We start from the raw sequence: 25590 nt of genomic DNA, 5'->3' as shown, positions 1-25590 counted from the left end.
TTCCAAGGTGCAAATCCATGGCCTATCGAGACTAACGGAGGCCTACCATACATTAGTTTTACCATGTTACTGGAAAAGGATAGGACAAGTACACAGGTTAGGGTCCTAAATTGGAGCAGGGCTAATTTTGGGGAATTAGACAGGAGCTAGCAGAGGTCGATCGGGTGAACCTGTTTGAAGGGAAAGGAATGAATTCCAAGTGGAAGCCTTCTAAGAGTGAGATATCAAGAGTCTAGGGGCAGTGTGCTCCTGGTATGGTGAAGTGTAAACCTGGCAGGTTTGGAGAACCGTGGCTGATGAGAGATATTGGGGCACCGGTCAAGAAAAAGAAGGAAGCACACATTGGATTTAAGTTGGGATCAAGTGACTCTCTTGATAACTATAAAAAAACATTGAGAATAAACTTAAGAGAGAAATCAAGAGGGCAATAAGAGGATATAAGGTGGATCTGGCAGGCAAGGTTAAGGAAAATCCTAGGAGTTTCCAGAAGTTGTTGAGTTAGAACATTGCTTGGATTGGTGGGGTTAAACTGATTTGTGCCAAATGCAGAATATTGTAGGTAACTGGGTAGTAAATATAGTCAGCATGGACTCGTTGGGCCAAAGGGTATCCAAGCACTGTTACTCTATCACTCCATGACTATATTATATTTCAAAACATTTATCTCTGTATAGGAGACGGCATATTACTGGAGAAAATAAAACATTTTTATATTAAAATATTCATCCCACTCATAATTAAATATTCTTCCCATCTTATTGAATTTGAGTGATTTATGTCCCTATTTCTTGGTTGAATGACCCCACTTTATCAAGGCTGTCCATTCTGTAATACTGCCAGTTGCATGTCGAGGATCTCTCAATAACACCTTCAGCCACCAGAAGCATCCTCCCTCCAGCATTCCAAATCAAAGCAAGCAATGCTTTTCATTTTGCTTAAACCTTGAATGCATTTTAATTACTTTACCCGCTAAGGCTTGGATGTGTGTCTCATTGGCAAGTCTAGTTTTATTTTGTTGCCTAGTAATAGTTGTCCTTGAGAAGGTTGTGTTAAATCTCCTTTTCAGCCACATCTCAGTGTGTGATAAAAATACACCACTGTGCATTTTGACAGGGATCTGAGCTTGTTATGAAGAAATAGAAATGTATTTCCAAGTTATGATGATGAATGCCCTGGATACTCACATGGGCATACCAATATTCCAATAGACCTTTTGCCCTTGTTCTGCGAGACAGGAAAGGTAGAAAATTTACAAGGAGCACTGAAGAAAAATCCTCAGTAAGCTGCTGCAGTGCATCTTGTTGATAATTCAGTCAATCTGCTGCATAATTAGTGTCAGACTGGCGGATTTTTAGGATGGTTGGATGTTCTCTGTTAAGATCCAAACACCCCATCTTAAATGTTTTAATGTTATGCAGTAGTGTAATACCTTTCCCAATGAACCAATGAGACTGAAGGAAGGAGAGAACCCAAATCTGGTGCAAGCCTACCTTCTTCCTGACCCCTAGCCACAGAGCCATGGAGAGATACAAGGAAACAGGCCCTTAGGTCCATGAATTCCGCACTGACTATCAACCACACATCTAAACCAATCCTACTTCTATCAAACTCTCTCTGCGTTCAAGTAAGTGTCCAGATTCTACCTCTCACCTACCCACTAAGAGCAATTTGCTATTTAACCTACCGACCAGATCACCTGTGGGATCTGGAGTGCTCAGAGGAAGCCTATATGGTCACATAGAAAATGAGCAGACTGCACACACGCAGATTAGAAATGAATACGTACACAACGCTGGAAGAATTCAGCAGTTCAGGCAGCATCCGTGAGAAAAGAGTAGCCAACGTTTCGGGCCAAGACTCTTCATCAGGAATGGGAGGGAAGAGAGGGCCGAAGCCCAGTAATAGAGATAGGGGAGGGGGTAGAGCCTAGAGGCGCCAAGTGGAAAGCCAATCAGAGGTAAGATAAAGGGGGGAGGGGATAAGCATGAAAGAACTGTAAAGAAGCAGAAAGTTGAAAGGGAAGAGAGGCAGAGAGGGACCTAGGATAGGGGGAGGGGGAGGGAATTACTGGAAATTGGAGAATTCAATGTTCATACCACCAGGCTGGAGGCTACCCAGACGGTAGATGAGGTGTTGCTCCTCCAACCTGAGTTTGGCCTCATCATGGTAGTAGAGGAGACCATGTATGGACATATCTAGATGGGAATGAGAGGCAGAGTTGAAATGGGTGGCAACCAGGAGGTCCTGTCTATTGTGACAGACGGAGCGTAGGTGCTTGACGAAGCAGTCCCCCAATCTGCATCGGGCCTCGCCAATGTAGAGGAGGCTGCACCGGGAGCACCAGATGCAATAGACAACTCCAGCAGACTCGCAGGTGAAGTGTTGCCTCACCTGGAAGGACTGTCTGGGGCCTGGAATGGTGGTAAGGGGGGAGATGTGGGGACAGGTGTAGCATTTGCGCTTGCAGGGATAAGTGCCAGGTGGGAATTCTGTGGGGAGGGACGTGTGGACCAGGTAGTCGTGGAGGGAACGATCCCTGCGAAAAGCTGAGAGGGGTAGAGAGGGAAAGATGTGCTTGGTGGTGGGGTCCTGTTGAAGGTGGCGGAAGTTGCGGAGGATAATTTGTTGGATCCGGAGGCTGGTGGCGTGGTAGGTGAGGACAAGGGGAACCCTGTCCCTGTTGTGGTGACGGGAGAACGGTTTAAGGGCTGAAGTGCAGGAAGTGGAGGAGATGAGGGTGAGGGCATCTTTGATGACGCCAGAAGGGAAACCATGATCTTGAAAGAAAGAGAATATTTGAGAAGTCCTGGAATGGAAGGCCTCATCCTGGGAGCAGATGCGGTGGAGACAGAGGAACTGGGAATAGGGAATGGCATTTTTGCATTGGACAGGGTGGGAAGAGGTATAGTCAAGATAGTTATGGGAGTCAGTGGGTTTGTAGAAGATGTCAGTGGACAGTCTATCTCCAGAGATGGAGACCAAGAGATTGAGAAAGGGGAGAGAAGTGTCTGAGATGGACCAAGTGAATTTGAGGGCTGGGTGAAAGTTAGAGGCAAAGTTGATGAAATCGACGAGCTCAGCATGGGTGCAGGAAGCAGCACCAATGTAGTCGTCAATGTAGCGGAGGAAAAGTTGGAGAGTGGTGCCCGTATAGATTTGGAGCATAGACTATTCCACATAACCCACAAAGAGGCAGGCATCGCTGGGGCCCATGCGAGTGCCCATGGCTACGCCCTTGATCTGGAGAAAGTGGGAAGAACCAAAGGAGAAGTTATTGAGAGTTAGAACAAGCACCACCAACTGGAGAAGTGTGGTGGTGCTGGGGAACTGGTGGGGTCTGGATTTCTGGCAGCCACTCTACCAACTGCACCACCATGCCAGAGTTCTGGATCACAAGCCCCACCTCTGGCCATACATTGAATGTAGAGTCTCGATCCAGCCCTGGCTGTACTCCAGGCCCTTGGTTCCGGCCGCACGTCCCACTTACACTTTGGACCCCAGCTCACGTTCTGGACTAATGTGTCAACCAAATGCCAGATCATCAGGATCCTGAATATTGGATATGCATTATCAGAATTTTTGTTGTATACACCTGGTGGAATGGATGAGTATTGTAGATGACAGATTGAGTATCAGTCAAGCACACTGCATTGTTCGAGTTGGTGCTGCGTGTCACTGAAACTGGACTCATACAGGTAAGTGGAGAGAATCCTACTGCACTCTTGACATGTGACCTGTTGACAGTGGGGAGTCAGGACGTGAGGCATTCGGTACAGTACATCTGTTCTCTGACATGCTCTTAAAACATACATGTGGCTTGCCCAGTTCTTCTGTTACGTATTCAGGCAACAATAAATATATGAGTTCGGCAAGGGTTTCTTATAACAAACAACACGTTTATTAAACACAGAAAACAAACCCCCCAAAAGTAAACAAACACTACTGTAACCGGAAACAGCTGCTGAACGGTTGTTCAAACAGTTCGTAAAGTGATATTCCAAAACAGTTCTTAAAGTGATATTGCCAAAAGTTCGATATGCTCACAGTCCGTTTAAAAGGAGAGACTTTACAGGACGATTTAGGTTCTCTTTCACGTCGCTTGCTTCGATCCCCGACGTCGAACTTCCCACAAAGAATTTACGAAACAGAACGGCTTAAAGGCACTGACCTTTCCTTCTCCACTACCTTCAATCCTTTCTAGGTAAACCTAGGGATTAACACGAAGATAGTCAACGAAATCCTTCCAAATAAGGATCAAACAAAGGTCGCCCCCGTTTCACCATAGAAAGCGATTCTCCTCGATCTTTAACTTCCAACCTTGAATCTTCACTCTCCACTAATTCCCTCGAACTAACAGAATCATAAAGAACCTGTTGGCATTAACCTTTTAAACTTTAGGCATTAAATAAAAACTTCATCCTTCAGCTAAACTGCGTCATCACTTCAAACACGCAGTGGCATGAAGTCAACTTGGCAAATCCAGCCACGAACTGCCCCTCCTCACAGGGTGGGGTCTACCTTTTATAACCTGTAAAAAAAACCCGTCACATGATCTCTACTGGTGGGAAAATGACATCATTCCACCATCACAAGACCATCACCTCAAGTCCAGTACAGCTTCAACCCCAGTCACATGACAAGGGCACCACTGTCATGTGTCACGAGTACGTAACACTTCGTATCCAATAGTTCCATAATAACATTTAATAAATCAGAGAAATGTATGCATCCTGAAATTCTTGTTCTTTTCAGACTTCACAGACATGGCTCTTAGGTCACCTAGACAAAAAAAAACACCTATATCAGGATGCTGTTTGTTGGCTATAGCTCAGCGTTCAACACCATCGTTCCCACAGTCCTGAACAATCAGCTGCAGAACCTGGCCCTCTGCAATTGGATCCTCAACTACCCAACCAGAAGATCACAATCGGTGTAGATTGGTAATAATATCTCCTCCACGTTGACAATTAACACTGGCAAACCTCAGGGGTGCATACTTAGCCCACTGCTCTACTCCGTCGACTCCCATGACAATGTGCTAAATGCCATCTATAAATTTGCTGATGATACAACCATTGTTGGTAGACTGCCAGATGGAGATGAGAGGGCATAAAGGAGCAAGAGATACCAACTAGTTGAGTAGTGCCACAGCAACAACCTTGCACTCAATGTCAGTAAGACAAAAGAGCTGATTATGGGCTTCAGGAAGGATAAGACAAGGGAAAACAAATTAATTCTCAGAGAAGGATCAGAAGTGGAGAGAGTGAGCAATTTCAAGTTCCTGGGTGTCAAGATTTCTGAGGATCTAACCTGGTTCCAACATATCGATGCAGCTATGAAGAAGGCAAGACACTAGCTATATTTCATTATGAGTATCAAGAGATCTAGTTTGTCACCTAAAATATTCTAAACCTTCTTTAGATGTACCATAGAGAGTATTATGATAGGCTGCATCACTGTCTGGTATGGGGGGTTGGGGATGGTGTTGCAACTACAGTACTGTGGCGCAAGACCGAAAGAAGCTACAGAAAATTGTAAAATTCATCAATTCCATCATGCGCACTAGCCTCTGTAGTATCCAAGACATCTTCAAGCAGTGGTGCCTCAGAAAGGCAGCTTCCATTATTAAGGATCCCTATCACCCAGGACATGCCCTCTTCTCACTGTCACCATCAGGAAGGAGGTACAGAAGCCTGAGGACACACACTCAGTGATTCAGGAACAGCTTCTACCCCACTGCCATCTGATTCCTAAATGGACATTGAACCCATGAACACCACCTCACTTTTTCTTTTCTATTATTTCTGTTCTGCACTATTTTAAACTAGCTATTTAATATACATATATATGCTTAATATAATAAAGCGATTTTTTTCTTTCTATTTTGTCATGTATTGCATTGTACTGCTGCTGTTAACAAATTTCACGACACTTGCTGGTGATAGTAGACCTGAGTCAGATTCCGAATTTGACATTCATGAAAACAGGAGAGTGCCCCAAAATATTAATGACAGTAAAAATGTTAGGACCACAAAGGCCCCCCTACTCCCCCATGCCCAAGCACAAGCAGCAATGACCCTCACCAACCCCACCTCCACAAAATAAAGCATCAGCACACTCCACCCACCAAGCAAGCAATTGCAAAGCCCTCAGTAACAAAAACTAATCATTCAGCCAACAATTCAACATGCCATTGGCTCTCTAGCTCTCCCTCATAAAGGGACCGAGAGATGTCCCCTTTCACAGTGAGAGAGGAGAAATAACAAAAACAATTCACTGATTTGCAATGATAAAGTCCGTCATGTTGACTCTGACTCTCAACACAGGAGCCCTAAATCCCCTCCTTTACTCTCTGTACACCCATGACTGTGTCGCCACCCACAGCTCCAATCTGCTAATTAAATTTGCCAACGACACTACATTGATTGGCCTTATCTCAAACAACAATGAGGTGGCCTACAGGGAAGAAGTCATCTCTCTGACACAGTGGTGTCAAGAAAACAACCTCTCCCTCAATTTTGCAAAAATAAAGGAGCTGGTTGTGGATTACAGGAGGAATGGAGATAGACTAACCCCTATTGACATCAATGGACCTGGGGTTGTGAGGGTAAACAGCTTCAAGTTCCTTGGCATCCACATCACCGAGAATCTCACTTAGTCTGTATACACCAGCTGTGTGGTGAAAAAGGCACAACAGCACCTCTTTTACCTCAGGCGGTTGAGGAAGTTTGGTGTGGGTCCCCAAATCCTAAGAACTTTCTACAGGGGCACAATTGAGAGCATCCTGACTGGCTGCATCACTGCCTGGTATGGGAACTGTATCTCCCTTAATCGTAGGATTCTGCAGAGAGTGGTGTGGACAGCTCAGTGCATCTGTAGTTGTGAACTACCCACAATTCAGGACAGTTACAAGGATATGTCTGTAAAAAGGGCCCATAGGATCATTGGGGGCCCGAGTCATCCCAGCCAAAATCTATTCCAACTGCTACCATCTGGGAAACGGTACCCGCAGCATAAAAGCCAGGACCAACAGGCTTCTTCAGGACAGCTTCTTCCACCAGACTGATGAACTCACACTGATTTGAGAGTATTTCTATGTTACATTGACTGTTCTATTTATTATAAGTTATTGTAAATTACTATGATTGCACATGGCACATTTAGATAGAGACATAACATAAAGATTTTAACTCCTCGTATGTAAAGGATGTAAGAAATAAAATCAATTCAATTTTTCCAAGTTCTCGAGAAACAGCAACAAACTCTGCTCCACCAATGAGAGAGAGGCTTCAAACGTGTGATTCACAGAGTACAGTGCCCCAACAGCTGATCCACTGTTCCTGATGTTCTGTTTTCTCCCACAATGCTTCAGTCAGCAGCATCTGCACCAGTCACACCATCGAGAAAATACATCTGGGTCTCTCTGTTCTGAATGTAGACTGCCCATACTCGGTGTAACTGTAAGCCATTTCCTTTAAAACCACACCTTCGAAACAATTTTATTTCCTTGCACACACTTCACCGATCTAATTTTAGTGAGCCTGTTGATTGCAACAGCTGACAATTACTATAAGCTGCAGGTCTGATGTATATTTGAGTTTGCAAATATGACAGCAATGCACTTTTGCCATTTCTGCATACAAATCTGACTGTTTCACCATGATATGAGTTATACATATTGCCTCATTTATCAACCATTGCTACTCTATTCATTTATTTTAGTGACATCCACATTTATCTTCTGCTTTCAATTGCACTTTTATTGTGACATTTATTATTAAATATGACCTGAAAATGTTTAATCTGCTTTCCTATTTGTTGTCTGCTAAAGGCTGTTTGAAAGACACTTATTCAGAACCAACAAGCAGTGAAGTGTTTAATTATCACATAAACCTTTATACTTATTTAATATTACTGGGTCAAATCAGGTTTGAATCGGTCCATGCCTCTTCTTCTCCCATCGGATCACTACAGACATTACAGGCATTTGAAGCCATGTGGTTTCTAATCTTCTGGAGGCCACCCTACAAAGCAGAGCAGTTAATGGGCAGGGAGTTGGCCTCGGGTACGGAACCTAAGGCTTTGTCCCGGACCTCACTGACAGTCTAATGACCACCAGGGGAATAGAAAGGTTGTTTCCTGATGTGATTGGAGATATTCGGAAACATTTGGATTATGTTTCGGTAATTATAATAAAATAAAAATTATTAGCAAAAATGTTTGTTAAAACATATTCTAAAACATTTGCAAATAATACAGCTAATGTATGCTATTTGAAAATGTCCAGAGAAAAAAAGAAATGTGATGGAAAAACTCATCAAGTTGGAAAGCAGCAACTGTGAAAAGAGAAACAGAATTAATGTCCCAGGTCTAACAAGGATTATTGTTAACTCTTACTCTACTCATAATTATATGACATTCACAGTGTGATATTCTTTCATTGTATTATTCTTTATCTATTCTCTATAATGATATTCATAGAAAAGTTTTTTGAATGCTGAGCAACAGATAAGCTATTTTTAAATCTTTGTGATCATCAGAACTGTCAAAGACTATAAGGGTAATATTGGACAAGGTCCCAGCATGTAATACTTGGGGGCTTTATGAATCAATATGAAAGAAATTATAAGCCAGTTAGCCTGACTTCAGTGGTTGTAAAAATGTTGTAATTCATTATTAAGGATGAGATTTCTTTAAGGGGTAATATTGCCCAACAAATCTGTTGGAATTATTTGAGGAAATAAAAGACAAAGGAGAGTCAGTGGATACTATTTATTTGGATTTTCAGAAAGCCTTTGACAAAGTGCTGCACGTGAGGCTGCTAAACAAGAGCCCATGGTATTACAGGAAAGATACTTGCATGGATAGAAGATTGGCTGACTAGCAGGAGGCAAAGAGTGGGATTTTTCTGGCTGGCTCTTGGTGACGAGTAGTGTTCAACAGGGATCGGTGTTGGGACTGCTTTTTATGTTATACGTCAATGATTTGGATTTCAGGAATTGATGACATTGTGGCCAAGTTTGTGGACAATACAAAGATATATGGAGGACCAGTAGCTCTGAAGAAGCAGGGAGTCTGCAGAAGGACTTAAATAGATTAGGAGAATGGGCAAAGAAATGGCAGATGGAATATAGTGTGGAGAAGTATATGGTCATGAACTTTGGTAGAAGGAATAAAGGTAGACTATTTTATAATTGGGAAGAAAATGCAGAAATCTGGGGTGCGAAGGGACTTGGGTGTCCTTGTCCAGGATTCCCTAAAGGTTAACTTACAGGTGGAGTCATTGGTAAGAAATGAAAATGCAAAGTTAGCATTAATTTCAAGAGAAGTAGAATGTAAAAGCAGGGATGTGATGCTGAGGCTTTATAAGACAGTTGTCAGACCACACGGAGTACTGTGAACAGTTTTGGATCCCTTGTCCAAGAAAGGATGTGGTGGCATTGGCAAGGGTCCAGACGAGGTTCATGACAATGATCCAGAGTGAAAGGGTTAACGTATGAGGAGCGATTGATGGCTCTGGTACTATATTCATTGGATCTTCAAAGAGTGAGGGGGGATCTCATTGAAACCTATCAAATATTGAAAGGTCTAGACAGAATGAATGTGGTGAGAATGTTTCCTAAAGTGGTACAAGAGAGCTCAGCCTCAGAATAGAAGGGCAGCGATGAGGAGGAAATTCCTTATCTAAAGGATGGGGAACCTGTGAAATTCAATGCCCAGACAGTTGTGAAGACCAAGTCATGGGCTGTGTTTAAAGTGGAGGCTGATAAGTCATTGATTAGTAAGGGTGTTAAAGGTTATGGGGAGAAGGCAAGAGAATGGGGTTTTAGAAGGGTAATAAATAAGCCATGATGGAATAGCAGAGAAGACTCGATGAGCTGAATGGCCAAATTCTGCTCTTATTTCTTATGGTCTTATGGCTCGGCCACTACTCACGTCCTGATTTCCTAAATGAATCGGGGTCATGAGATATTGGAAGCTGCTCAGCAGCAAAGGGTAAGTGCAGTCACAGAGCTGGAGGTCGAGAATAGTCCAGTGTGGATCAGATTCAGTTGCTTCAGCTCATTGTTGCATCAGAACCAGGGGATATTTGAGGGTGAACTTTTTCTTACATTTTCAGAGCCAGTGGATTGGCAATAGAGCAAAGTCGAGAGGCCAGCGTTTTTGGGGTGGGAGGGGGTGAGCCCAGCAGGCATGGAAACATAAAATGGAGAAGGAGCAATGTTTGAAGTTGACCTGGATTTGGATTATTTTTGATATTTTGCGGAACTATTTGAGTAATACTGCATGGGCAAACTTTGGATTAATCAGTTAGCCAGGGTCTGTCTAGTGTGGTCTGGTCTGCCTTCATAGCTTGACTGTTAAGACCAGCTGCTTTCTAAGAAAGGAATCTGAAGTGTATGTGAGCACATGGAACAAAGAAATAGATTCAAAGAAAATTAAATAGTCTGTTAAACTGCCAGAGGTGCACATTTTTAATTTTACCTTTGGGATTTTAATATTCATCGTGTTAAATGACAATCTTTATTTCTATTTTAATCTAGTAATTCATGAAACCTAAATTAATCTTTGAGAAAATAGTCCCAAATATAGTATGCATGTATATTTTGTAAATATTCTATTAGATTTAAAAGTAAGTTTAATGAAACTAATAATTACAAAGTAATGCTCTTAGACCAAATGAAAGAACACCCCTAGGATTTCTGGCTGATTGGAATTACTTTTGGAAGAGAGCTGCATTCATGTGTGATGTGTTGGAGGAAACGTTTTCCCTTGGTGTTGGATGTTCTTGATTACCATCTGTTTACTTGCACAGTGTGTCTGGTACACATAAAGAGCCCGCCCAAAGAGACCTATTCGCCATTGTACAGCCTCTCTAACAATCAGGCATCAATGGAAATACATCTGGCAGGCAGAATTTATCTATTTATTTATTTATTTATTGAGGTACAGCATGGAACAGGCCCCTCCTACCCTTTGAAACACACCGCCCAGCAACCTCCGACTTAACCCTATCCTAATCACGGGACAGTCCACAATCACTAACTAATCTCTAACTAATCTCTAACTAATTTCTGGACTGTGGGAGGAAAACAGAGCACCAAGAGGAAACCTACATGGTCATGGGGCGAACATACAAACTCCTTACAGACATGGTGGCAAATGAGCCCGGGTCGCTGGTACTGTAAAGCATTGTGCCAACCATTACAGTACTGTGCCACTCTTTGTCCTGGATAATGCTGCCAAAATAATAGTGAGTTTAATGCTGATCAAAATGTGTAAGTCACCAACAAAGTATGGTAAGGATGGGCCACAGCAGTCAGTGAGAACTTCCATAAATCAACAGCTGGCTTGCTCCACTGCAGTTTCCTTGCAAAGGTAATCAAATACACCCAACTGCCATCAATTCAAATATTAATTGACACCTAAAACTGCAAGAAAATAGGGCTAACATGTGTAAGAACCTTTTTAGTGACAAATGTAGGCTTTTACTATGGCATTCATTGACATTCCAGATATGGCACTTCAATTTTTTTAAGCAAATTTAAAGGGAGAAGGGTTTCAAACGAAAGGTGAAACAAAAGTTTAACTAATGGATCACAGCATGCAGTCTTCCACAGATTTTGACCAGGGTAGTCTTAAAATGATCTTCTGGGCAGCATCCAGTCAGCCTTGAGCTCTCCTGCTGTTGTATGCCATTGTGGTTGTAATTCTTGTACTGTATTAATTCCCATGTGAATGATCTGGCTTGTGAATTCTCTGCCGTCTTTCTGCCACTGGCACCATGTCAAACATAATGAAAAGATGCAAAGGATATCCTGAGGCAGGGACTACTCTCTCCTTTTTGCATGTGGTTATGCTGATGTACCTGAAAATACAGATGTACAATTTTACAATGCAATTTTATAATACAATTCTAAATGGCTAGTTAGAGCTTTATTGTCATTGCTCAGGACAACGAGATTGCAGTAACTCCAACATGCAAAACAGCATGTTGGAGTTACAATGGTACAGCTCGTACTCATGATTCATTTCTTAAGCACTTCCCAAGCCACTTAACATCTGCAATACTGAAACAAAAACAGAATTCAGCCTGTCAACTAGCATATGGGGAAAGAGATATGCTAAAACTATCCATTGTTCCTTAAGGCAGTATCCTGGAAATGACACTCAATGCTATGTGTCAACTCATTCGTACTCTTAACTTCTCTCTGTAAAAATAACGAATTGCTGTGACAAAGCTGTCATCATCCAGCATCTCACTTTATTCTTCGCTAAGTCTGTTGCAGTTCTCTTTGGTCATTTTGTGTTTCTTTCTGGCTTTAATGACCACAAGCACACTAAGAAATTAGATTGTATAGTATTGTAATTTTAAGTGTTATGTGACTCAAAACTTGATTTTACCCATGATAAATTGGACTGGAAAATATTTCTGCATAAAATTGTGCAAGTCGCACTCTGAGAGCAATCAGCAATAATGTGCCTGATGTTTTCACGGCAGCAAGCATATGCTTGATCATCCACTGCACACAGCATATTTCCACCCAAACTACGAGGGGTGACTGATAAGTTTGTGACCTAAGGTAGAAGGAGTCAATTTTAGAAAATCTAGCACATTTATTTTTCACCCTCCCCTAGTGTTGCCCCATGGACCTCCCTGGGTGATAAGCCCTTGAGCCCGAGGTAGCGGATGACTGCACGAAGGCCAATGTTATCAATTTTCTCAGACAGTGCTTACTTACAATTTTCAGTTATCTGAAACAGAAATACCATAAAAGATAGTAACTTCAAACTTCCTGCATTATCATTGATCCCAGCCCCCTCCTTTGTGAGAATCGCAAGAGCACTAGTTGACGGGGGGTCAGTAGACCCAGGAAGTGGGAGAGAGAGAGACGTGCTGAATAGACACAGGAAGTGGGAGAGAGAGAGACGTGCAGAGTACCGCGTTCCACCGGGATGCAAAATAAGGCGACATTGACTATTGTCTCATGGAGACCACATGTAAAGCCCTCGGGCAAAGTGGGCTGGTTGAGAGAGAGATTGCATCATCCAAACCTGATTGACACCTGCGACCCCGTGAGGAAGTATAAAGGAGGGTCTGGGGGGGGGGGAAGCCCCTTCAAACGCACCAAGAAGACACGAGAGTGATCCCGCCGTAGCGGGAAGCCATTTTGAAGGAAACCACATGCGTTAGATTCCAGGATTGGAATCTGTGGCTGGAATCACGGAAAACCCCTTTTAACTAACATCGGGGAGAGGGAACCAACGCTCGCTCCCCTGATTCAACGGATTCGCTTCATAAAGACCCGGCAAGTTTTTCCTTTTCTCACCAATCTCTCTCTCTCTGTCGCAACATGTGAAACCCAGCGAATCCCAAAAGGCTGAAGCCTGCAGACTTCTGAGTGACTTTTATATTTCCAACGGACAATATATTATCCCCCAGACAACAGTAGAGCTTATTTCTTAATGATGATTATTACTATAACCGCGCTTTAGATTGAGTATTGACGATGTGCATTATCTGAATGTTTGTATTAACCTTACTTTTGTGCCCCTTTATAAATAAAAACATTTGAAAATAGTGACATCAGACTTCAACGGACCTCTCTATCTTTGCTGGTAAGTGATCCAGTTACGGGATACGTAACAACTTGGGTTTCTCGTCTCGGGATTTGACACCAAATTGGGAGGCCAGTGAATCGGGCTTGTAAGTCCAAAACTTGAATCTGGTTACGTGGGTAGCCAGACGGGAAACCAGCAAAGATGGACGTGGGTGAATTTATGAAAAACCCGACTGTGGGGGCGCTAGAGGCAGCCACCAAATCAGACTTGTTAAATTTGGCGAAGGGGTTGAACCTTGCAGAAGTGAGGTCATCTATGAAAAAGCGGGAGGTGCGAAGGGCCATAACCCAGTATTACATTGGGAAGAATGTGTTTGAAGCTGAGGTATTGGAAGATATCCCTGAAAAGGTACCATCAAGTGGGACGGTTCAGTTAGAGGTGGAGAAATTAAGGTTGGAACATGAAATTAAGTTAAAAGAGCTGGAAGCGGCTGAGAGAGAGAAAGAAAGGGCTGAGAGAGAAAGGGAGCAGGCGTTCCACCTAAAGGAGCTAGAGGCGACATGAGACCATGAGCTCCAACTAAAGGCGTTAGAGGTGAAAAAGGAGCAGGACCAAGCTGAGAGGCAAAGACAGCATGAAATTCAGCTAAAGGAGCTAGAAGCAGTCGAGAACGAGAAACAGAGGAAACATGACTGGGAGATGGAGAAGATAAGGAACGAGCAAAGAGATCAAGGGTTAGACCGAGCGGAGCAGTTTAATGTTAGTAGGGAGTTGAGATTGGTACCCTCGTTCGAGAAGACAGATGTTGATAGTTATTTCTTGCTTTTTGAAAAGGTGGCAGTAAATCAGAAGTGGCCAAAAGAGCAGTGGGTGGCGTTGTTACAAAGTGTGTTAAAGGGGAAGGTCCAACGAGCATATGCGGCGTTGTCCCTGGAGGAGGGAGAAGCGGAGAATTATGCTGAAGTAAAGGAGGCCATTCTCCGGACTTACGAATTGGTACCTGAGGCCTATAGACAAAAGTCTAGAAATTTAAGGAAAGGGTGGAATCAAGCGTATACCGAGCTAGCCCATGAGAAGGGGGTGCTCTTGGACCGTTGGTGCACCGCGGAAAGGGTGGACGAGGATTATGGACATCTCAGGGAGTTACTTTTGATTGAGGAATTTAAAGGTTGTGTTCCGGAGGAGATCCGGATGTAATTGAACGAGAGGCCGACTAGGTCCGTCTCAGAATTTGCTAGGTTCGCAGATGAATATGCCCTAACCCACAAGGCAAAGTTTTCCTCGAATAAAAGTTTCCAGAGAGACCGTGGGAACGATCGAGGAAGTCCGCCAAGTGAGGCAGAGGTCCCGCTGGGAGCTAGTGGTAAGGTTGAGGGGGAAAGGCAAAACAGCCAGAGATTTCCGGGCTTGACCTGTTTTAATTGTGGAAGGGGAGGGCATATTGCATCTCGGTGCTTTGCTCCGAGAAAGGAGCCAGAAAAAGGGAAAGCAGCGGTCCCTATCGGGCGTGCAGTGGTAGTCAGAGAATCGGCAAGAGGGTGCCAGGTAAGCAGAGTGCGCGAGGGGTCTGAGATTTATCTGTCACACAGCACCGTGGCTTTGAGGGAGGGGGGCCCACCAATTCACGTACGGATTTGGAGAGACACGGGGGCGGAGCTATCATTGATTAGCCGAAAGGTGTTAAAATTCGGACCTCAGAAGGGAGAGGTAGCCCTGAGAGGAATAGGAAAATGGTGCCTTTGCATCAGGTCCTTCTAAATTGTGAGTTGGTGTCGGGACCAGTGGAACTGGGGGTCCTGCCGGAGTTGCCGGGGGAAGGCGTGGATGTCCTTCTGGGGAACGACCTAGCGGGTGGGAAGATGTGGGGTGCAGCTGTGAAGCTGACCCCCCAGCCTGCGAGGGTTGAGGCCACTCCCTCAGATCCTAAGATCTATACCGCCTGCGCGGTCACTCGCAGCCTGTCGAGAGCAGCAGCTGAGAATGGGAGCAGTTTAAAATTGGCCAGTTTTGATTTGGCCGAGACGTCTTTACCGACCCTGTGCCATGAGGGTTTAAGGGGTGGAAAGACGAAGAATAGTAAAGTGAAAGGGGGTAAGGGAGAGGAGTTAGATCTGCCCTTAACGAAGAAAAAGGTCCTAGAGGTAGGAAATAAAGATGAGAAACAGATAAAGCTGTTAAAAGGTCCAGAGTTGGACATGGATGATCTGCTTGGTTTGGCAGAATTGTTTGAAGAAGTTGAGAGTTCTAAAGGTGTTCCCAATAATGAGAGGAGGGCAGTCCTAGAGGGAACGGGTATCCTTGCCTTGAGGAAGTCTGCTGAGAAGGCCGAGGAGGTTGTTTCAGCTCGCAGGGTTGCGCCTTCCCCGGGTGGGAGCTGCCCAGAGAGTAACTGGGAGGATCGGGGGAAGTTAGAATTTGAAAAAGGCACGGGTGTTGAAAGCCCAGAAGAGGCCAATGTCCCGTTTGAGTGTGTCCAAGATGGGGAGGCACGTGGTGCTGAACCTGGTAACGGAGTTCAGAAGAAGTCTGAGGTATCTGATTCAGTGGAACGGGGCGACCGTCCTTGTGGGTCAGATAGACTTGGTTCAGTGGGAAAAGGGTTAACCTTGATAACCGTGGGAAGTGTGAGTTCCCCGGTGTTTGTACTCAAAGGTGGGTTCAAAGTTAATGCCGAATTTAAGAATCGGGGGATGAGGATTATTATTGAAGGAAACGGAAAGTCTGTAGTTCCCAAATCGAAGGAAGAAATCTTAAACCTGGCAGATCGCTCACAGAGTGAGCCGGGAGATAGCGGGGCCCCCCACTCTATTGTTATGCCAGGATGGGGTGTGAAGAGGCTGCATTCGAAATGCTACCTGAACGAAGAGTTCGAATTAAAAATCTATAGCCTGAAAGGTACTGACAAAAGGGCTAGCCACCTGGGTAAGATTAAAGAATTGGGGGGAAATGGTCTAAGTTTGGGGCATGGTGTTGATAAAATAACCCCGATGAACGAGGCGGGCGGGAGTTCACCACGCCAAATTACTCAAGTTCCCCACGGGGGGACTCGCCGGAAAAGAGGCGACGGTTAATGGGGATGCCATTTTTAAACAGCAAAGCAGGTTGAACGGGTTTGCACCAAAGCCTGTGAATAATAAAGACAGCCCTTTGGAGACCTGCCAGTTAAGTAAAACGACCGAAACGATTAGTATTCGCATAAACTTTTGTAGATGCACCTAAACTAAGATCACACCTCCTTAGTTTTGTTGATGAAAAAAAAATGGTGGTTATTGAATTGAAGTCTGATGCTACAGGACTTTAGTACAGTACGCGATGTTAAGATATTAAAGAAAGGGACACTGTAATCATTAACTGTTTAGATACTGACTTGAATGTATAACAGTAGTACTCTGTGAAAAGAAAAGCTTGTGTATTGTGTTAGATTCAAAAAATCCTGTAAGACTGTGTACCACTCCGTTTTAACCGCTGGTAAAAACGTTTTTTTTAGAGGGGAGGTGTTATGATCCCAGCCCCCTCCTTTGTGAGAATCGCAAGAACACTAGTTGAGGGGGGGTCAGTAGACCCAGGAAGTGGGAGAGAGAGAGACGTGCTGAATAGACACAGGAAGTGGGAGAGAGAGAGACGTGCAAAGTACCGCGTTCCACCGGGATGCAAAATAAGGCGACATTGACTATTGTCTCATGGAGACCACGTGTAAAACCCTCGGGCAAAGTGGGCTGGTTGAGAGAGAGATTGCATCATCCCAACCTGATTGACACCTGCGACCCCGTGAGGGAGTATAAAGGAGGGTCTGGGGGGGGGGGGGAGCCCCTTCAGACGCACCAAGAAGACACGAGAGTGATCCCGCCGTAGCAGGAAGCCATTTTGAAGAAGCCACGTGTGTTAGGTTCCAGGATTGGAATCTGTGGCTGGAATCACGGAAAACCGCTTTTAACTAACATCGGGGAGGGGGAGCCCGCTCCCCTGATTCAATGGATTTGCTTCATAAAGACCCGGCAAGTTTTTCCTTTTCTCACCAATCTCTCTCTCTCTGTCGCAACATGTGAAACCCAGCGATTCCCAAAAGGCTGAAGCCTGCAGACTTCTGAGTGACTTTTATATTTCCAACGGACAATATATTATCCCCTAGACAACAGTCGAGATTATTTCTTAATGATGATTATTACTATACCCGCGCTTTAGATTGAGTATTGACAACGTGCATTATCTGAATGTTTGTATTAACCTTACTTTTGTGCCCCTTTATAAATAAAAACATTTGAAAATAGTGACATCAGACTTCAACGGACCTCTCTATCTTTGCTGGTAAGTGATCCAGTTACGGGATACGTAACATCACTCAAAGAGTTGAACTGCATATGCATGTAATGAGAGCTGTATAACTCATCTCCTTCTACCTTAGGCCACAAACTTATCAATCACCCCTGCTGTGGACCACTTTCTTGAGGTTCAAGACGCCGACTTCTACAAAGAAGGGATCCGTATGCTCCACAGCCACTGGACTAAGTGTGTAAATGTAGGAGGGTACTATGTTGAAAAAAATATATATGTGCTCCACGCTCAATAATAATTAAATTCCTGTGGTATAGCACCAAGGCGCAGATTCTACAAAGGGCCTGGGGTAAGAAGAGAGTGTTTTACGACGATAAATTAATATATTTCGACCAAGATTACCCCCCTCCCGCAGTCCTGCAGAAACGCAAAGAATACTCCGAAGTAAAGCGAGTACTTAAGTAAAACAAGATTAGATTTCAAACTCCGTACCCTGCTAAACTTCGAGTGTTGTACCAGACGGTAGAAGAGGCAACTACAAACATGAAGGCCAGAGGGTTGCCCGTTAGCATCACCAAAACGAGGGAAAGCCTGACAGAGGAATTATCCCGCTTCGCTTGGGAAATAGTGCGGGAATCGAGAAGGCAGGAGTCGGGAGGAGGCCGAGAGAAATATATCAGGAAGAGACCGGGAGTTTCCCAAAGACAGTCCTCACCCCCTCCAGAAGAGCCATAAGGTTTGGCTAACTTTAAAAATGTTGAAAAGCTAAACGGAAGCAAAAGTACACGGTGATATACCTATCTCGAGAAATACTTATTATGATGTGGATTTTATATTACTTAGTTGTTATTCTTAATTCTCTCACTTACTCCTTTTTCCCTCACCAAAATGAGAATATATATGTGTATGTAATGTGTGTGTGTATGTGTATGTATGTGTGCATGCATGTATGTATGTATGTGTGTGTGTGTGTGTGTGTGTGTGTGTGTACGTATGTATATATACAGGAGGAGTACACAGGAAAATCTTTTCTGTGTAATGGATTTGTTCACTGACTTTTATGAATACTGCATTGGGGGCCCTCAACTCACAAGTAGGATGGGTTATCCCCCACAGCTAGACATTTCCTCTAGCTCAATGCAGGGTCATCTACTAGAGACCTCAGTCTTGGAATCACACGTTCGTTGCCATTTTTGTTGTTATTTGCATTTCTTGGTTCTTATTTGTTCAGAGAGTAGATCGATTAAGTTTTATTCTAATGTCAATGGTACATTGACGGATAAATACAGATGGCTAAGGACAAGGTAAAATTCATTTCTTTTAATATCAATGGGCTATTAAATCCAATCAAACTGATGCACTATCAATAACTCACTCTGAGACGTAAGGCGAGATATCGGCTTTTATTGACTGGAAGAAGGAACAAGCAGTGAGTGACCACCATACTACATCCTGGAGACTGAGAGGCCGGGCTCAGGCCTCGATCGCCTTTATACAGGGGTCTGTAGGAGGAGCCACAGAAGCAGTCAGCAGGGGGCGTGTCCAGACAGGTATATGTAGAACACCACAAAAACGTAAGAGAATTTTATCAAATTTGGAACAATTTGATTCATACCGGGAAAATGGTTTAACTAAATAATGCCTCATAGGCCTGATTTTATTCTTACAAATCAATGAACCTGTAAAAAAAAAGTTCACTCCCTACTTGTACATAGTTCTTTCCTTTTGCTTGTTTTTTCTTTCCACTTTTTTCTATAAGTGTATACCTCAGATAAATACTTTGTGTAGATTTTGTGATATATATGATTATATCATATATATGTACAATGTCTGAAATACATCTTATGGAAATGTTTGTTTGATGATGAACTTCAATAAAAAAATAAATTACAAAAAAAGGAAAATATATGTGCTAGGTTTTCTAAAACCTTAGGCCACAAACTTATCAATCACCCCTTATAACATACTGTTGAGCCTCAAGGCTCCATACAATAATGGTGGAATGCAAAACACTACGTTTTTGCTTTTAAAAGAGACATGGGAAATCAGAGTTGGACACACTCCTTATCATCTTCAACATACTATCTTAGTGGTACATCCACATCAGTTTAGTTATCAAAGTATCCCATTTCCTAAGGACTTTCTACAGGGGCACAATTGAGAGCATCCTGACTCCTGTATCACTGCCTGATTTGGGAACTGTACTTCGCTCAACCACAGGACACTGTAGAGAGTGGTGCGGACACGACAGCACATCTGTGGATGTGAACTTCCCACTATTCAGGACATTTACAGTGACAGGTGCATAAAAAAGGCCTGAATTATCATTGGGGACTCGAGTCACCCCAACCACAAACTGTTCCAGCTGCTACCATCCAGGAAACGATACCACAGCATTAAAGCCAGGACCAACAGGCTCCGGGACAGCTTCTTCCACCAGGCCATCAGACTGATTAATTCACACTGAAACAATTGTATTTCTAGGTGATATTGACTGTTTTGTTGCATATCTTACTGTACATACTATTTATTACAAATTACTATAATTTGTACATTGCACATTCGGACAGAGACATAACGTAAAGATTTTTACTCCTCATGTATGTGCGTCAATTCAATTCAAATTAATTCATTTATGTTTTTCACTTGTTTTACTGGGACAACACAGATGCATGGACCTTTCCCTTCTGCGACCTCCGGTGACCCCTCCCCCCCCCCACACCCTGGCAGTAGTCTCATGTCTCATTTGACAAGATCCCCCACGAGAGACTCATCCAGAAAGTCATGAGGCATGGGATCAGTGGAACCTCGGCTGTTTGGATAAAAAATTGCCTTACAGGAAGAAAGCAGAGGGTAGCAGTGGAAGGAAAGTATTCTGCCTGGAGATCGGTGACTAGTGGAGTGCTGCAAGGATCTGGCCTGGGAACCCTGCTCTTTGTGATTTTTATAAATAACATGGATGAGGAGGCAGAAGGATGGGTGAGTAAGTTTGCGGATGACACAAAGATGGAGGAGTTGTGGATGGAGCTGTAGGTTGTTGAAGGTTACAAGAAGATACAGACAGGCTGCAGAGTTGGGCAGAAAAGTAGCTGATGGAGTTCAATCCAGATAAGTGTGAGGTGATGCATTTTGGAAGGACAAACCAGAAGGCTGAGTACAGGGTTAATGGGCAGTTACTGAAGAGTGTGGATGAACAAAGAGACCTTAGGGTTCAAATCCATACATCCCTCAAGGTTGCTGCACAGGTTGATAGGATAGTTAAGAAGGCCTATGGATGCTAGGATTCATTAATAGGGGGATAGAGTTCAAGAGTAGAGAGGTCATGTTGCAACTCTACAAATGTCTGGCGAGACCACACTTAGAGTATTGTGTTCAGTTCTGTTCACCTCATTATAGAAAGGATGTGGAAGCTATGGAGAGGGCGCAGAGGAGATTTACCAGGATGTTGCCTGGAGATCGTGCTCTGTTTCTCAGGGCACGAATAGCAAACACCGGAGGGCATATGTACAAAGTTAAGGGAGGGAAGTTTAGGGGAGACATCAGGGGTAATTTTTTTTACACAGATAGGTTGTGGGTGCCTGGAATTACTTGCCAGGGATGGTGGTGGAGGCTAAAACGTTAGGAGTATTTAAGAGCCTCTTGGACAGGCACATGGATGAAAGGAAAATAAAGGGTTATGGGTTAGTGTGGGTTTAGTACATTTTTTTAAAGGAATATATGGGTTGGCATAACATCAAGAGCTGAAGGGCCTATACTGTGCTGTAGTATTCTAGTGTCTAGTGTCATGTCATACCTCGGCCCACTCATTGTGGCACCCATGATACACAATCTTCTATTTACTCACCAGTCTCTGAGGTGATGCTGGGAGCAATGACACACTTTGGTCACCATTACTATCATCATTTACTCTCCACCTCCTCTCCCTCCGTTCTTCCCTCCTTGTGTGTACCATGCTCCTGCATCCTGGTGCTCTAGTGAGCAAAAATCAGGGAGGAGCTGTCTTGATACCAATAAATGACAAAACAGAAGACAGCCCATGTAAAAGATGGATCCAAAACTATATGTATAGCAATCAAGAAACATATATGGAAATGAAGATGTCCACTGAAGACGAAGTCAAGCAAGATAACAAGGTGCGGTAATCAGAATGAAGTCTAGCTGGTGATTACAGACGATCTTTGTCTCTGAGGAGATTCAAATGGCTGTACTGATGAGGAGGAGGGTTGTCTCTTCAAACTAGAGAATGTTCTCCCATGCAGGTGCTTTCTTTCCTGGTGGAGGCAACATAAACGTTAAAGAACCATACTGTAATGTTAGCCTGGCACACATCACCATTCCTGGTGCCCAGAACCTCCTGTTAAGCCTATCACTCACTCATGAGATGGGTCATGGCTCGTGCAATGAATCTGGGAGATCCTTGCTTCTCCCTTGCAAGTTGTATCTGTTCCACAGCAGGCACAGTATGTGTTTCTGCTTTCAGTCTAATTGCACATGTATCTTTAAAGGACAAAACCTTTCTGAAATTTCCCTTCAAAAGCATCACAGACACTGTGTTGAATTAGGTTGATCCCATCTAGAAGGTGGATGTTATGTTCTTATGCAGCAAAACTGGTACAATCTGACTTCTTGGCAATAATTTCTATTGGTAGAAGGGATCTGGAACACCCAGATTTGAGATCATAGCAAAATTCCAAGATGTAATTGAGGAGACCTTTTAACATATCTTATTACAATGATTTGAATGAAAGCATATTCAAATATAAGCTAATGGGGAATCTGACAAGGACTTGAAGAGGTGACAAGTATCTAGCTACAGGATAAGAACTGGGATATGTACTTAACCAGATGAGCATAGAACAGTACAGTACTGGAACAGGCTTTTCAGCCCACAAAGTTGTGTGAAACCAATTAAATTAGAATCAAGCAGCTAGCTAAACTAATCTCTTCAGCCTACACAATATTTATATCCTTCCACCTTCCTCACATTCATTTGCCTATCTAAATGTCTCTTAGAAGTCTCTAATGCTTCTGTCTCTACCACCACACCTGGCACCCATCACTCTCTGCATAAAAAATTTGCCCCTCACATTTCCCTTTGTTACCCTTTCTCACATTAAATGCATGCCCTCTGGTATTAGAAAGTTTTATCCCTAGAAAAATATATTGTCTGTATACTCTATCTATGCCTGTCATAATCTTATAAACTTCTATCAGATCTCCCCTCAGCCTCCACTGCTCCAGAGAAAACCACCCAACTTTGTCTAACGTTTCATTATATCACATGCCCTCTAATCCAGGCAGCATCTCAGTAAACCTCTTCTGCACACTTTCCAAAGCCTCCACATCCTTCCTGTAATGGATGCAATACTCCAGACGCAGCCTAACTAGAGCATTATAAAGCTGCATCGTAACTTGCTGACTTTTAAACTCAAAGCCTCGAGTAATAACGGCAAGCATGCCACATGCCTTCTTAATTGCCCTATCAACCTCTGTAGCCACCTTCAGGAAGCTACGAGCTTGGACCCCAAGATCCCTCTGCTCACCACCACTGTAAGGGGTCTTGCCCTGAACTGTGTACTGTCTCTTTACATTTGACCTACTAAGATGCAACACTTCACACTTAGCCAGGTTAAACTCCATCTGCCATTTCTCTGCCCATATCTGCAATTGATCTATATCCACTATATTCTTTGCCATTCTCTAAGCTTTCCTCAACACCACCAATCTTCATAGTATCCACAAACTTACTAACCCACCCATCTAAGTCAATTCATCCAAGTCACAAACAGTCACATACATCACAAACAGCAAAGGTCCCAGTACATATCCCTGCATAGCACCACTAATCACAGACCTCCAGGTAGAATAAGTCCCTTCGACCACTACCTTCTGTCTTCTATGGGCAAGTCAGTTCTGAATCCAAAAGGCCAGTTCACCATGGTTCCCATGCATCTCAATCTTCTGGATGAGCTTCCCATTATCTACCTTGTCAGTCCATGTAGACAACATCCACAGCGCTCAATCACCCTCGTCGTTTCATCAAAAAGCTGAAACAAGTTAGTAAGACACAACATACTGTGCACAAAGCCATTCTGGCTCTCACTAATTAGGCCATGTTTCTCCAAATGCTCGTAAATCCAATCTCTAAGAATTCTCTCCAGTAACTTCCCTATCACTGATGTGAGACTCATTGATCTACAGTTCCCAGGATTAGGCCTTGTTCCCTTCTTGAATAAAGGAACAACATTAAGTACTCGCCATTCCTCCAGGACCACACCTGAATCTAGAAAGGTCACAAAAATATTGGCCAAGACCCTAGCTAGCTCTTCTTTTGCTTCTCTGAATAACCTGTGATAAATTCCATCAGGCTCTGGGGATATGATGTGATTTAAGAGACCTACAGTACCTTCCCCTTTATCTCAAAATGTCTGAGTATATCATATGCTCAGCACTGATCTGCCTGTTCTCCTTGTCCTTCTCTTTGGTAAGCACTGATGTGAAGTATTCATTAAGAACATCACCCACATCCAAGCAAATGTTCACCCCATTATCCTTGAGTGGTCCTACCCTCTTCGTAGTTTAAATCTTGGTGTATGTATAGAATGCCTTGGCATTCTTCTTAATTTCACTTGCCAAGGACTTTCCATGGCCCCTCCTCCCTTCTTCAATTTCTTTCTAGCTCCTTTATAATCCTCAAGGGCTTTGTTTGAATCTGGCTTCCTAAAGCTTTACATACTTCCCCTTTTTCTTCTTGACTAAATTCATCACCACACTCAACATCCAAGGCTCTCTTACCTTGCCATTCTATCCTTCCTTGTTTACTGGAACATACTGGTCCCATGCTCTATACAGTTGGTCTTTAAACACCCTCCACATGTTGGATGTGGATTTGCCCAAAAACAGCTGCTTCCAGTTAACTCTCCCCAGTTCCTGCCTAAGGCTCTCATAATTTGTCCCACTCCAATTTAATACTCTCCCACATTGTCAATACTGATTGTTATCTACAGCTATCTAAACATAAGGAGTTGTGTTCACATTTCCCTATCCTTTCACCTATTGATAGGTCAGCCACCCGGCCAGGCTCCTTACCCAACACCAGGTCCAGTTCAACCACATCAATGGTTCCCAAGGTGAGCGATATTGCCCACTGGCGTTGATGGGGGGTGGGGGGTTGCAAGTGGGGCAACTGAGGGATTACAGGGTTAACTTTAAAAATGATTTACTGATTATAAGCATTTGATCCCAAGTTGATTACCATGATCATGTAATCATCTCCTCTGTTGCTAACCCTCTGTTCTTTTAGACTTTGCTTGAAGCACATTATAGATGTTGAAAAGCAGTGTGATACTTCTGTATTTGACATATCTTGAGAAACCTGGACTGAAGACATTGTGTTATTTCCAGAACTGGCGTGCACATTATTTTCATTCACTACTATAGTACAGTGTTAGCTAGTACAATTACCATACTATAATCACACAGTGACACAATTTCTGTGTATTGGGGAATGGCATTCAATGGGGTAAAGTTCAGAATCTGCCCTTTTGAATCATCTCAACCACATTTCTCCAGCCCATGGTCCAACCGAGATATCGCTGCCCCACTTACTGGACCTCAAAGGTTCAGAGTACATTAATTATCACAAACACAAGAAAGTCTGCAGATGCTGCAAATCCAACTTAATGCACAAAAAATGTTGGAGGAATTCAGCAGGTCAGGCAGCATCTATGGAAAAAAGAGTAAACAGTCAATATT

At 43.4% G+C, this 25590-nt stretch overlaps 1 long non-coding RNA gene across 1 annotated transcript in view; it reads right to left on the bottom strand.

The window, feature by feature from the left end:
• Positions 1-11089: 11089 nt before the first annotated feature.
• LOC132377877 (uncharacterized) overlaps positions 11090-25590 on the bottom strand; it is a 29865-nt gene continuing 15364 nt past the window's right edge. The window contains exons 2-3 of the long non-coding RNA XR_009506824.1: positions 21680-22106; positions 11090-11869 (exon numbers count right to left, since the gene is read on the bottom strand). This is a non-coding gene — a long non-coding RNA (uncharacterized LOC132377877). The remainder of the gene's footprint in view (positions 11870-21679; positions 22107-25590) is intronic.

The sequence above is a fragment of the Hypanus sabinus genome, chromosome 19, assembly GCF_030144855.1.
Source record: "Hypanus sabinus isolate sHypSab1 chromosome 19, sHypSab1.hap1, whole genome shotgun sequence".
Lineage (NCBI taxonomy): Eukaryota > Metazoa > Chordata > Chondrichthyes > Myliobatiformes > Dasyatidae > Hypanus > Hypanus sabinus.
This window is presented reverse-complemented; position numbering and strand designations above follow the sequence as displayed.